Source organism: Saimiri boliviensis, chromosome 7, assembly GCF_048565385.1.
Source record: "Saimiri boliviensis isolate mSaiBol1 chromosome 7, mSaiBol1.pri, whole genome shotgun sequence".
Lineage (NCBI taxonomy): Eukaryota > Metazoa > Chordata > Mammalia > Primates > Cebidae > Saimiri > Saimiri boliviensis.
In genome coordinates this window covers 44512827-44527328 of record NC_133455.1, presented here as the reverse complement: position 1 = coordinate 44527328, position 14502 = coordinate 44512827, and positions in this window count along the sequence as shown.

The window sequence follows — 14502 nt, the reverse complement described above, 5'->3', positions numbered from 1 at the left end:
AACAAACAAAGAAAATTTCAGGCCAATGTCAGGCCAATGTCCCTGATGAACATCGATGTGAAAATCCTCTATAAAATACTGGCAAACCGAATCCAGCAGCACATCAAAAAACTTATCCACCACGACCAAGTTGGCTTCATCCTTGGGATGCAAAGCTGTTTCAACATAAGCAAATCAATAAATGTAACCCATCACATAAACAGAACCAATGACAAAAAACACATGATTATATCAATAGATGCAGAAAAGGCCTTCAATAAAATTCAATGCTGCTTCATACTAAAAACTCTCAATAAACTAGGTGTTGATGGAACATATCTCAAAATAATAAGAGCTATTTATGACAAATGCACAGCCAATCTTATACTGAATGGGCAATAGCTGGAAACATTCCCTTTGAAAACTGGCACAAGACAAGGATGCCCTCCCTCACCACTCCTATTCAACATAGTACTGGAAATTCTGGCCAGGAAAATCATCTAAGAGAAAGAAATAAGGGGTCTTCAAACAGAAAGAGAGGAAGTCAAATTGTCTCTGTGTGCAGATTACATGATTGTATATTTAGAAAACCTCATCATCTCAGCTCAAAATCTCCTTAAGCTGAATAAGCAACTTCAACAAAGTCTCAGGATGCAAAATCAATGTGCAAAAATCACAAGCATTCGTATACACCAATAAGAGACAAACAGAGAGCCAAATCATGAGTGAACTTCCATTCATAATTGTTACAAAGAGAATAAAATACCTAGGAATACAGCTTAAAAGGAATGTGAAGGACCTCTTCAAGGAGAACTATAAACTACTGCTCAAGGAAAAAAGAGAGGGGACAAACATAAGGAAAAATATTCCATGCTCATGGATAGGAAGAATCAATATTGTGAAAATGGCCATACTGCCCAAAGTAATTTATAGATTCAATGCTACCCCCATCAAGTTATCATTGACTTTCTTCATGAAATTAGAAAAAAACTACTTAAAATTTCATTTGGAATAAAAAAAGAGCCCATAGAGCCAAGACAATCCTAAGCAAAAAGAACAAAGCTGGAGGAATCATGCCACCTGACTTCAAATTATACTACAAGGCTACTGTAGTAGCCTGGTACTTGTACCAAAACAGATATATAGACCATGGTACTTGTACCAAAATGGCATGGTACTTGTACCAAAACAGATATATAGAACAATGGAACAGAACAGAGCCCTCAGAAACCATGCCACAAATCTACATCCATCTGATCTTTGACAAACCTGACAAAAACAAGCAATGGGAAAAGGATTCCCTATTTAATAAATGATGTTGGAAAAACTGGCTAGCCATATGCAGAAAACTTAAACTGGACCCTTTCCTTACACCTTATACAAAAATTAACTCAAGATGGATTATAGACTTTAATGTAAGACCTAAAACCATAAAAATCCTAGAACAAAACCTAGGCAATACTATTCAGGACACAGACATGGGCAAAGATTTCATAACTGAAACACCAAAGCAATTGCAACAAATGCCAGAAATGACAAATGGGATCTAATTAAACTAAAGAACTTTTGCACAGTAAAAGAAGCTATCATCAGAGTGAACAGGCAACCTAAAGAATGGGAGAAAAGTTTTGCAATCTATTCATCTGACAAAGGGCTAATATTCAGAATCTATAAAGAACTTAAACAAATTTACAAGAAAAACAAAAACTCCATCAAAAAGTGGGCAAAGAATATGAACAGACACTTCTCAAAAAGAGACATTTATGAGGCCAACACACATATGAAAAAGAGCTACCATCTCAAGCCAGTTAGAATGGCGATTATTAAAAACTCAGGAAATAACAGACACTGCAGGGGATGTGGAGAAATTGGAATGTTTTTACACTGTTTGTGGGAGTGTAAATTATGTCAAGCCATGTGGAAGACAGTATGGCAATTCCTCAGGGATCTAGAACTAGAAATACCATTTGACCCCAGCAATCCCATTTCTGGGTATATACCCAAAGTATTATAAATCATTCTAGTATAAAGACCACACACACATATGTTTATTGCAGTACTGTTCACAATAGCAAATACTTAGAACCAACCCAGATGGCCATCAATCATAGACTAGATAAGGAAAATGTGGCACATTTATACCACAGAATACTATGCAGTCATTAAAAAGGGTGAGTTCATGTTTTTGCAGGGTCATGGAATGAAGCTGGAAACCATCATTCTCAGCCAACTAACACAGAAACAGAAAACCAAACACTGCATGTTCTCACTCATAATTGAAAGTTGAACAATGAGAACATATATATACAGGGAGGGAATCATCACACACTGGGGCCTCTCTGGGGTTGGGTGGCTGGGAGAGGGATAGCATTAGGAGAAATACCTAATGTAGATGACAGGTTGTTGGGTGCAGCAAACCACTATGGCATGTGTATTCCTATGTGACAAACCTGTACGTTCTGCACATGTATCCCAGAACTTAAAGTATAATTTTTAAAAGTAAAAAAAAATCAGGATATTAGTTGCAGGTGTCAAAAGAGTAAGTATAGATAAAGCAAACTTTAAAGTTGTGAAAACATCCCTACAACCTGTGTTTGTATTTGCATGCAGTATTATTTAGGTAGTTTTTTATGCATATACAGAGCTCTTCTTTTCTACCCAGTGAAATTTCTAATATAAATTATTGGAAAAATTGTTTTAACATTTGATCTTGTCTGTGCCATGCTTAACTCATATTTTTTTAAAGCCTTTGTGTAAGAGAATTTCTTTGGTGACTCCATGATGTTATCAGTATGTCTATGTGCACACCCATACACAGATATGGATTTAGATACTAGAGGCTGAGTTAAAGATAGTTTGACTAGCCTGGAAAATTATCAAAATGTGGTTTTAATATATATTTTCCTTTTGCTATGGAAGTTTCTGAGTTACAAATGAGGCATTTGTCATCTAAATAGACAAATACATTCATTGTTCCAGGGTTTCTTTGCAAGGTTTGAGATCCTTAGGAACCTCAAGCAAATACAAAAACAATATATTCCACATTTTATCCCTAATCAAGGACTCCTGGTGGTGGATATTTGCCTGTGGTTGTGAAGATAAATTTACATGATAATCCCTAAGAAGACCACAAGGAAGAACAGAATCAAGTCAATGGAAGAAATCAGGTAAAGTGCCAATTCACAACCTGTTTCCTCCATGACAATCAAAAAGTTTACCATGACAATCAAAAAGTTTACATTTTACTCTTTTGTTTTTCCTGGCATACATAAAATCTTTTTGACATCTACAGGAGTGCCCAGTGGATGACTCTGCATATGAGCACTGGTAGAAATGTCTACCATGCGGAAGACAGAGTAGACGAGGAATAGGTAACTTCAGAGATGAAACCTTAGAACCTAGTCCTTCCTCTTTATGTTTCTTGTAGCACCTTTCTTCTGCCAGTGTGTCTTCAAATTGCTTACTTATACTATATACTATGAAATAAATTCATACTACATAGTGTATAGATAGATATAATATGTACAATATAAATCCTATAAAACAATAAAAATAATGGTGCTATAAAATATAGAACTATCAGGAGTACAACATCTTTGGTAAGTCAAATTTATTATAATAACTATCATAAAGCACGATGTTTGTGTGAGGTATTAAGGCTCTTAATATCAAATTTAGTCTAAACAAAAACTTTCTCAGGAAGATATTACTTTTCTTCATTTCATCAAGGAGGAAACCAAGGCAGCTTCTTCCAGGCCATACAGACAAGTTGCAGAATCCAAACTGAAACCAGGTTTATTTGACTCCAAAGCCTTTCCTCTTACTCATTAATCAGTCTTATGTCACTTAACAAGAAGTAAATTCCTAATAAACATTATTCCATGTTTCACTTTCAGGTTAGCTGGAATACTTCTTAAGTCCTTTTTTGTTGTTGTTGATACTTCAGTCTTTCACATTTACTTTCTGGTTTATACTAAACTTTTAGCTCAAAATTAATAAGAATTTAAAAAAAAATTAGTCTGAGAAAGAGGGTGAGATGGAAATTTCTAGTTAAATATAAATAAATGTATGCTTAGTCACTTCCTTTCCAAAAGGATCATTAGCGATTAGCAATGTATAAGCTACAAAGGAAAAAAAAGAATTGCAGATGATGCTACATAGAGGATGTCAACAAATTTTGATGTTAGAAAGCTGATGGATAAATGGCAACTGATTTAAGCAAATAAGAAAAAGAGAAAATCTAAATTTTTGTAAAGAGACATTCTCAGTGGCACAAGAGGACAAATGTCATAGATGGATAAATGTTTAAAATTTAAAGTCATCAGGTACCCAGAAAGGTAGAAAAGTTATTTGAAAGTCTGTTTAAGAAGCAGTTAGGCATCATGATTCCATTTTTACCTTTTGCTGGTGACTACTTTCCTGAATTCTGTAGAAGAAAACAAATTTGTTTTCTGGAGAAACTGAATCAGACTGTTATTAGGTTTGGAGACACATATTGAAAATTTGATGACCAAGTGAAATATACAGAGTGACCATAAGATCTCAACTCTCTTCCCATATTAAGTTTCTAGAATACTGACAGTAAAGCCTATGCCATTCATTGAACACATTCCTCAATAAAAGACTGGAATAGTATTTTTTCAGGAAGCAGAACACTTAAAAGGAAAATCCCATAGATTCTAAAATTTAGGATTCCTCAAGTAAGCATCTGTGTCCTTATTAATCACCCTGCAGTCATAACTGCCAGTCAACATGTCTCACTCCTGAATATAAGGGATCTAGCTAGCATTTTCGTGTCTCATTTTAAAATATGAATAAATAGCCAAGGAAAGGTCTTTGAACTAAAAGGCAGATCAGTATACATATCTTTTTTTTCTTAATGTATTTAAAGAAAAAAAAGAAGATAGGATCTTGCTCTGTCTCCTATGCTGGAGTGCAGTGGCATGATCCTAGCTCACTGCAGCTTCAAACACCTGGCCTCAAGCAATTCTCCTGCCTCAGCCTCTAGCAACTAGAACTATAGGCATGTGCCTCCATGCTTGGCTAATTTTTAAATTTTTTCTTGAAAGACAGAGTCTTGCTATGTTGTTGAGGCTGTTCTCAAACTCCTAGGGTCAAGTGATCCTCCTGCCTCAGACTCCCAAAGTGCTGAGGTTTGAGGTGTGAGTCCCCAGTATACATATCTGAGGAAACAGAAATAATGTAAAAAATAGAAGAATACTTCAAAATATCTATAATATCCTCTAACAAATAAGATATCACATTCTTGAAAAAGAGAGCATGCTATTAAAAAATCAGATAAAAACAAAAATTAAACCATCAAAATAATTTATTAACAGAAGATTGAAAAAAAATGGGGGATAGCCATAGAAAATATTAAATAGAAAAGAAATCATGACAGTATTTGTGTTTTAATCTCCAAGGGCCAATATTTAGTCAATTAGATTTCCAGGAAGAAAAAATAGATACAACAGAAGAAACAATTAGTGAAATCATTAATGCAAGATTTGCATTTCTAGATTAAGAGGGTCCATTCAATTCCAGCCACAATGAAAGAAAAAAGACTCATGTCAAGGCACATCATTATAAAATTTCAGATATCTAGAGACAATGAAAAGATTCTAAGTACTTGCAGGAAGAAAAAATAACAAAAAGATCACACATCAGAAGGGGAATTTAGAATGTATTAAACAGCAAGATAGAAGTTAGAAAACTATGAAGCAATTCCTCTGAAGTTCTGAGGTAAAATGATTTCTAACATAGAATTTCTACCCAGTTTCATTATAAACTAAACGTGAGTGTCCAGCATTATCACTCACAGTTCAGTTAATGGCTTTTTTTTTTTTTTTTTTGCCACAGTGCTTGTGTAAATTTATAACAAATTTTGGACAAGTGTTTTACTTCCTTATTCACTGTAAGTCACACTATATAGAATATGCTTTACAAGGTGTTATTTCAAAACAATGGTTTCAGCTACTCACTCAAACCAACTTACCTGACACAATAGTTTCTAGATATAAAATATAATGTGAAAAAATTTAAATTTCACACAATAGTTGAAAAAAAAAACCCAAAACATTTTGTTTTACATACAAATGTCAGCAAGGGGAAGAAGAGGTATAATTTTCTATCACTTTTCAGTGGATATACATTATGTTCATGTATTTCTACGAGCTCTCGTATTTAGCTTTCATTTTGCCAAAGTCTCAAAGAAAACAAAATTATCAATTGCCAAAGTCCTAAAGAAAACAAAATTATCATCAATATCAAAATTATCATATGCCTAATTTAGATGTTGAAAGCCTGCCTGAAAGATGATCATCACCTCATTCTCCATCATGTTTTGAAGAATTGCTTCCCTGCACTGTCTTCCACCAAGGGCCACCCACTTTCAAGTCCACTCTTTTTCCCTTGGTAAGTACAATAAATGTTTGTTATGTTTTATACAACAAATTTTACTTATCTATTTTCAAATTGTTTATTTTACTTATAAAAACATATTTCCCTTGCTCAACTGACATATTTTTCTATCCTTGAAAATAATTTGCATATTTCGAGTTGGGGAAAATGCATCATAGTTTTCCCCAAATCTATCTATTTCCCCAAAAACAGATAGTTTTTTTTCACTTGACAACTTTTCACTCAGCAATAGGAATTTCAGAAATAAAATTGTTAATTGAGGGATAAATGTAAATAACATAAAACATATCCAAAGTCTTAAAAATTTTCCTCCCAAACACTCCTTTTCAGGAAATGAGTGGAGGTTAGGCTCCAGAAAGTAATGAGGATGCAAGCAAAGAAATATAGGATTCACGTAGTTGTGGCTGAGTGGTTAAGGCGATGGACTAGAAATACGGGATTCAAGAAACAAGTGTTCCAACCCAGGAAGGTTGTTATGATTTATCAAGATGATGTTGAAAAGGAGGGGCTAGCATAGTTGTGGAGCAGGCCTGGCTAATGTCTGGTCCAAATTAGAGCAGTCTCCAAAACTGAAATCTTTAGTCCATGTTACTCATAAACGTGTGTTTCTTGTCTAGGCTAGATTTTGCTGGCTTTAGTTAACTTCATTTCCTCCTGGCTGCAGACTCAAGGGGCTCTTTCATATCCTGATTCTCTGCTGCCCCAGGAATCAATGCCTAACCTCTGCCAGGGGTGATCTTGACCCTTAGAGTAGGCCCTGTAGTAGGAGCTTTGCTCTCAACTCTCACCTATACCATTGAAATCTGGAAAGCAGACTGGGAAAGTTAAGCCTTAAGGGCCTCCTCACTCCAGTCTAATAGAATATCAAGGAAATGTGGCCAAGCACTAGATTGGTGCAATAGTAGCCCACAAGGTGAATTCTTTCTAGAGTCCTAAACGGGAAATTGGGAACAGCCAAATGCCCAGTGTAAGCTTCCTTTCTAAATCACCTTTTCCTCTCTCTGAAACTATGCCAGGTGGGAAATTGTCACACATGGTATCTTACACTTTGTTTTCTAATTATTGCTTCCTATTCTCCCTTGAATCTAGAAAATGGACACACTCTTTCCCCCTTTTCTTATGTCATATTTTCCTTTTGCCATTGAATAGCAGTAAACTTGTGCAGAGTTTTGTCCTTGAAGAAACAAAAGAAAAAAATAATACTTTTAAATAAAGCTTTAAATAATACTTTTAAAATAACAGCAGCCCACGTGGCTGTCTTTTCGTTATGGGCAAAGTAGTAGCTCTGTAGTATAGGGATCTCTGTGGCTTGGGTTCTTTATGCCTTTGATATTTTAGTGGAGGAAATGAAGCAGTTTGGATAATCTTTCTGGACTTGCTCCCAACTGTAGCCTTGCTTCTTGGCTACTTACTGCATACTTCTCATTTGCATACTATTAGCTGAATCTAACCTCTTGTATTTCTTTAGCAACAAGTTCCTTCCTGTTAAATGGATACCTCAGAATGACTAGAATAAAGAAAAGAAAAGAGAAATACTCAAAAACTTTTAAATTACTATCCCATATTATTGGTTTATATGAAGATTTTTCTTAAATAGCCTGTTATAGCATACACATATACACACACAGAAAGCACATATTTTGAGAAATTGTTACACATTTTTTCTTGCTGCTGTCTTTACCAAAGAATTTGTTTTTAAGGTTTGTGTGTGTGTGTGTGTGTGTGTGTGTGTGTGTGCCAGCAACCTTTAACCATTTTAAAGAGGATAAGATTATGTGACAAGAAGATAAAATTATAGGGCAATTAAAAAATACTTTATTTTCTAGTTTAAAAAAATGTGATATATAAGGAGAAAACTATAACAGCTTGTGTAAAACAAATTCAGTATATACATAAGAGGGGCTCTTGTCTGGCTGAATTATGTAGGGATAAGGCCCTTTGGGCGTCAGTTGGGTAAGACATTGTTAGTTTGGGGGCCCAAGTTAATTTCTATTGCAGTTAATGAATGATATTATGTTGACTAAGACAATCAAGGCTTAAGGATATATACTAATAATGACAGCTACTATTGAGTATGGGCTATTTTATGTACATATATAATTAATTTTAAATTTTTAAACATTTCTAGATAAGTAGGTATTATTATCCCCATTTTTAAAATGAAGAAATAAAGTTACAGTGAAGTTACACAAATTTCCATGGTTAGTGCTGGGCCTGGGCTGGAATTTGAGACTGGTTTCTCAGATGCCAAAGACTGTGTTCTTTCTTTTATATAGTCGAAAGCCCTTCATGATCTCCTGGGAAGGTTTTATTTCTACTCTACAACACTCACAGCTTTACCACCCTTATATATATATTTCTGAAAAGACTTCAAAATTCTGAATGTAACTTAATACAACATACTTACCATAGTTTACTGATATTGACATAAGCAAAGTATCAAGGATTGTAACTTGTGGGTACCTGTAAGGGTGAATTGTTGGTTAGATGGCATTGTGCAGGTTCAAGTTTCAGGGGAGAGGATATTCTGGGCAGGAAGAATAATAATAAAGGCTTTTCTTTTTAAGATGGGGTCTCTGTCACCCATGCTGGAGTGCACTGGTATGATCTTGGCTTACTGCAGCCTTTGCCTCCCAGGCTCAGGCAATCCTACTGCCTCAGCCTTCTGAGTAGCTAAGGACTACAGGCACATGCCACCATGCCTGGCTAATTTTCAGTGGAGACGGGTTTCACCATGTTGCCCAGGCTGGTCTCAAACTTCTGGGCTCAAGCCATCCACCCACCTCAGTCTCCCAAAGTGCTGGGATTACTGGTATGAGCCACCATACCTGGCCAATTTAAAGACTTTCAAGACTGATAAACCTCAATGGTGCACAGGTTTATATAGTCAGGGAGCAAAAGAAATAGTTGGTGTCTTGATTGCTACCTTGGCTATAACTAGAACGTGGCTGCTTCCCCTTTATTCCCTCATTTAAGTATTTATTTATAAAAGGCTTCCTCATTTATGTATCTACTCAGTACAAGAAGAACTTGTACTGAAGGCTTGGGAGCCATGGGAGAAGGATCTCATTAACTAACACTTTAGTAACTTAACATTAAGTAAAAGATGCCTCTGTTTTAAAAAGTCTTTGTGTCTACTTCATCTCATAAAACGTCTCAATGAGTTCCCCTCCATAGGTAAATAGCCTGGCCCTTTAACATTTTCCGAACTCCTTTTTCTCTTCATCTCTTTTACTCACACCTCCCATAGGAATGTGCCATTCAACCCATTGTATTTCAATTTCTTCTCTTTCTATCATGCAGAGCAATTTAGCTTTCTTCACTCTCTTCTAAATTCAACACTCCACAACCAGTTTTATGTATCCTACGTCACTTATGGATTTTGGATGTATACATTTGTGATTTGGATATATAAATCCCACAAGGGATTTAGCTATAAAAAAGGCATCAACTCTAGCAGTCTTTATAGTCTTAAAATTTTATTTTTTGCCGGGTGCGGTGGCTCACGCCTGTAATCCTAGCACTTTGGGAAGCCGAGGTGGGTGGATCACCTGAGGTCAGGAGTTCAATACCAGCCTTGCCGTCATGATGAAACCCCATCTTAAAAAAAAATAAATAAATAAAAATAAAATAAAATGAAATTTTATTTTTTAAATTATTTCATTATTTTGAAATATATTTAACTGAAATATAAGTGTACATATCTATGGGGTACATTATATGTATAATGTTTTGATAGATACAATGTATGTTGATCAGATCAGACTAATTAGCAAATCTATCTCTGCAAACATTTGTCATTTCTTCGTGTTAGGAACATTCAATATCATCCTTCTGGCAAAAAAGTTTGGCATGTAAATTATATACATATAATATAAACTAATGTTTTAAATATGAATAAGCTTTATTTCTTTCTTTATGAAAGACAATTAACAGAAATGTAATTATTCCCCCATCTCTTAATGCATTGCTTTGCAAATCTAATGGGATATGATTATCATGTTTTGCAGACTACTGATTTACCAAAACTTTATCAACAGAAAGGCTTTGGAAAGACCTGAGATTATCTTTACATTTTAATAAGAAAACAAAAAGCCTTTTCATAAAGAAAGTACATACTTTTTATTTAGCAAATAATATTTTAGGTAAATAGTAAGCAATTGATAGAAAATAATATAGTTTAATATTTATTATTAAATATATAGTTTTAATATTTATTAGAATGATATTCTTATCAAAAAGACTTATGAAAATACTCAAGGATACAATGCATTCTACTTATGTTACTAAGGGAAAATATATCTATTTTTTTCACCAAAAGTAAAAACATTGACTTTTATCTAGTTTGGCTTGATTTGATACTGAAATACATATTTTAAAAGAAGAAATTGTGTTTTTATTATTTGTCCTTAAGACACAAAAATAGTTGGCTATGAAACATAATTGTTCCAGTTATCCTCAAGCATCTTTTTAAATGAATACCTCTCTTCATTTTGCTTCTCTCAAGGATATCTAAACATGATTCAGGGTCAGAGTGTATTTGAACCAAAATAAACACTTCTCTAAACTTTAACATATTGATTCCAAAGAAATAATAACTATAACCCCAAACCTTGCACTAGAAATATGATATTCATTTCTTTTCCAGACACCACAAAAATTTATTTTTAAAACTGTAGATGACATTTAGAAATGTATATAAATTGAAATAACATGTCAAGTTTTTTTTTTTTTTAATTTTCCACAGTAACACTATCCTAAGAAACCAGTCAATTCTTTCAATTAATTTCCTTCAAAGATTATTTTACCCTCACCACTTGGTTGTTCTAATTTTATTAAATCCTCTTAGTTTTATAGAGACAATCAGAATCTTTACTTCAAAAGATAATCTAAGCAACCTCATTCTATGGGATACAAGGGAAAAACAACAGAGATAATTTTCAACAACAACACATTCTCAAAAACTCTGGGAAAAATAATTTGTAAGCTGTGTTAAAATATGGCACTAAATATCAAATAATAAGTTTTAAAAGAAGTCATTAATTTCCACATTATGTCTGAAAGCTGTATGAAAGTGTTGCAGTCATATTATGGACTCCCAGTGGAAAAATAATTTTTCTTTCAAGCAAAATCATCACTTCCCGAAAGATAAAATCAAAAAATATTTTCCCAAGCCTAAACACATGAAAGGAAAAAAAGCCTCCTGCAATTAGTGGACATCTTTTCACCAGACCTGTTATTGTCAAATTATATCTGTAAAACTTACTTTTAAATAATGACTTAAAAAAAAGAGTTTTAGAAGAGGTGACACAATGATATTCATGGTAAATACAGCCAAGGGATTTGGTTAGTATATTAGCCAAACACTAACTTCATCTAAGTTAGTGTTTTCTCAACCCTGTTGTCACTATAATTACCTAGGGAGCTTTTTAAAAAATTATAGACCAATCAAATAACAATCTCTGAGGATGATTTTGGATTTTGTTATTTTGTTAATGATCCTCATGTGCATTAAGAAATGAGAACATTTAATCAAAACGAATAATAATAACTGTGATTATAACCACTTTCCTTTGTTGAACACTCCCCTCTGTGCCAGATACTGTGTTAGGTTTAATATACATCATGCAACTTAATATCTACAGTAAAAATGGTACTGCTTTACATGTTAGAAAACTTACCCAAATCCCCTACTATTCAGTGGCTGTGCCAAGACTCAGACCCCAAGTCGTCTTTCTCCAAAACACCATTTTCTTCACAATGTCCCTCAAGCACCTTTTCCTCTCTTCCAATTGTAACTGAAGGCAAATAAAAGGTTAAACAGACATGGGATCAATCAGCAACTAGCTACAGCAATGGCAAACTAATACAGAATATATTCTATTTTCATTCAAAATAAAAGCATGTAAAATTTTACCCACTGAATTAGTCTAGTCATGGTAAAGGAAACTCCAATAATAGCATTGTTTTAGGATTGCTGCAAAACAGAAACTACAATTCATAGATTGCATTTATTGGTAAGATATTTGCAAAATAGAGGGAGAGGGATAAACCACAAAAATTCAGGAGTCTGCCACCTCAGTGATGTTTCTGGAGTCCAGTGGTTTGTAGCCTATGAACATATCTTCTCAAAGGTGAAAGACATTGTTGCCCATTTCACCACCCCCACTAACAGAAGGTCAGTGCTTGATGACCTTTATGGATTTTGGAGACAACATATACCTTATATAACCCAGGAGGCTTCTGGTTTCCATCCAAGAAATCTCTGCAGCAAACAAAGGCTTCAACACACACAGATCCGCCAACTGGGGTTCATGATCTATCATGTATGCAGCGAAGTGTGGATCCTCTTGTGTGCACCAATAGGAGAATCTCAGACCTCTAGAATTTTTTGTTTTTTTAGATGGAGCCTTGCTCTGTCTCCCCGGCTGGAGTGCAGTGGTGCAATCTCGGCTCACTGCAACCTCCACTTTCTGGATTCAAGTGATTCTCCTGCCGCAGCCACCCGAGTAGCTGGGACTACAAGTGCCCACCACCATGCCCTGCTAAATTTTGTATTTTTAGTAGAGACGGGGTTTCGCTATGTTGGTCAGGCTGTTTTGGAATTTCTGACCTTGTGATCTCCCTGCCTCTGCCTCCCAAAGTGCTGGGATAACAGGCATGAGCCACCACGCCCAGACAACCTCTAGAATTTTGAGGTAAACTCATGCCTTCTTCTGCAGATCACTATTCCTCTCCCAAAAATCAATACTTGCCTGATACTGGGTCCTGGTAGAGACTAAATGTCTAGTTGTGGGACATCAAGTGACCATATGACCTGAGCTATCCATTTTGTATTGGGTGTCTTTTGGCCTATTAGAACATGAGGTTGGGCATGCATAGCAACACCCTGTCATCAAATGGAAATGTTACCTAGGCTGAAGTACTTTGCCACTGACTCCAGGTTTTTTTGTTATTAATATTTTATTGGTGACAAGGTAACTTACATTGACCAAAAATGAAAAGTTACATTGCCTTGATAACAGTGCACCTGAGTTTGTGAAGATCAGTGGCTGCTGCTACAAAGCTGTAGAACACAGCACAGGGCGAAGCAGAGGTAAAGCAGCCCAGCCCAACAGCTGGGGTGGGGTGGGCAGCGCCCCTCAGGCCACTGCAGGGTCACAGCGGAAACCTACCTGGGTCTACGCCTCTACACGGCTTACCGGAGGAAAGGGAAACCGAAAGCCCTAAAGCAATGGGAATAAATACGAGTCCCTGCCAGAAGGAAGGTGGCCTGTACGTCCCCGTCTGTCCCATGGAGAAGAAAGAATCTGGAGGCGTTCAGCTCAGGGCCAGTGACAGACCCAGGCCCAGGCTGGGGGAGGCTGGAGGAGGCCGGGGGCCTGGCCGCCAGGCGGAATGACACCCCAAGCTAGGTGTTCGAGGGGCTGGGGCAGCTCTCCCAACTAAAATGGCCCTCGGCCAATGACCCCACACTCCCAGCCCCTTTCACACAGAACGCGCTGATTTCTGTGACTTGTTTCCTTCCCCCCAGCAGCCGCCATCGCCCCATGAGCAAAGCTGCTTGTGGGGGCAGAGCTCCCACTTCGGGAGTGCGGTGTGCACCGCCGTGTGTCTAACCAGCACAGGACGGTCGGTACCTCCTGGGGACAGGGACAGGCCCTCTCGTCCTTCCACCAAATCCACCAAAGGACCCCGGGAAAAAGCCGTCCATCCGGTAACAGCCACCTTCTCGCCCCCTGGCCACAGGGCCAGTCCTGGCCGAGGCCCCTCTCAGTGAGGCCGAAAGCACCTTCCCCACAGGTGCAGGGCCCTGAGCCGAGTCCGGGCAGGAGGCAGCTTCTGAGTGCATCAGAGGACGAGGGCTTCCAGGCTCGGCGGGCAGCTACCCCAGCGGCCTGACCGCCTGCTGCCTGAAGCCGCTGGAAGCTAAGACCTGCAACAGCAATCCTCCTCCGGGCCTAGGCACAGGTGTTGCTCTTCTTCTTCAGTGGCGCTGAATTGTTTAAACTGTGCTTCTGGAAGCTTCTTGCATCTCCCAGGTCCGCCGCTAAGATTTTAGAAATAAACTTAGGAAAGCATTTTTCAGTACGCCTTTAAAAG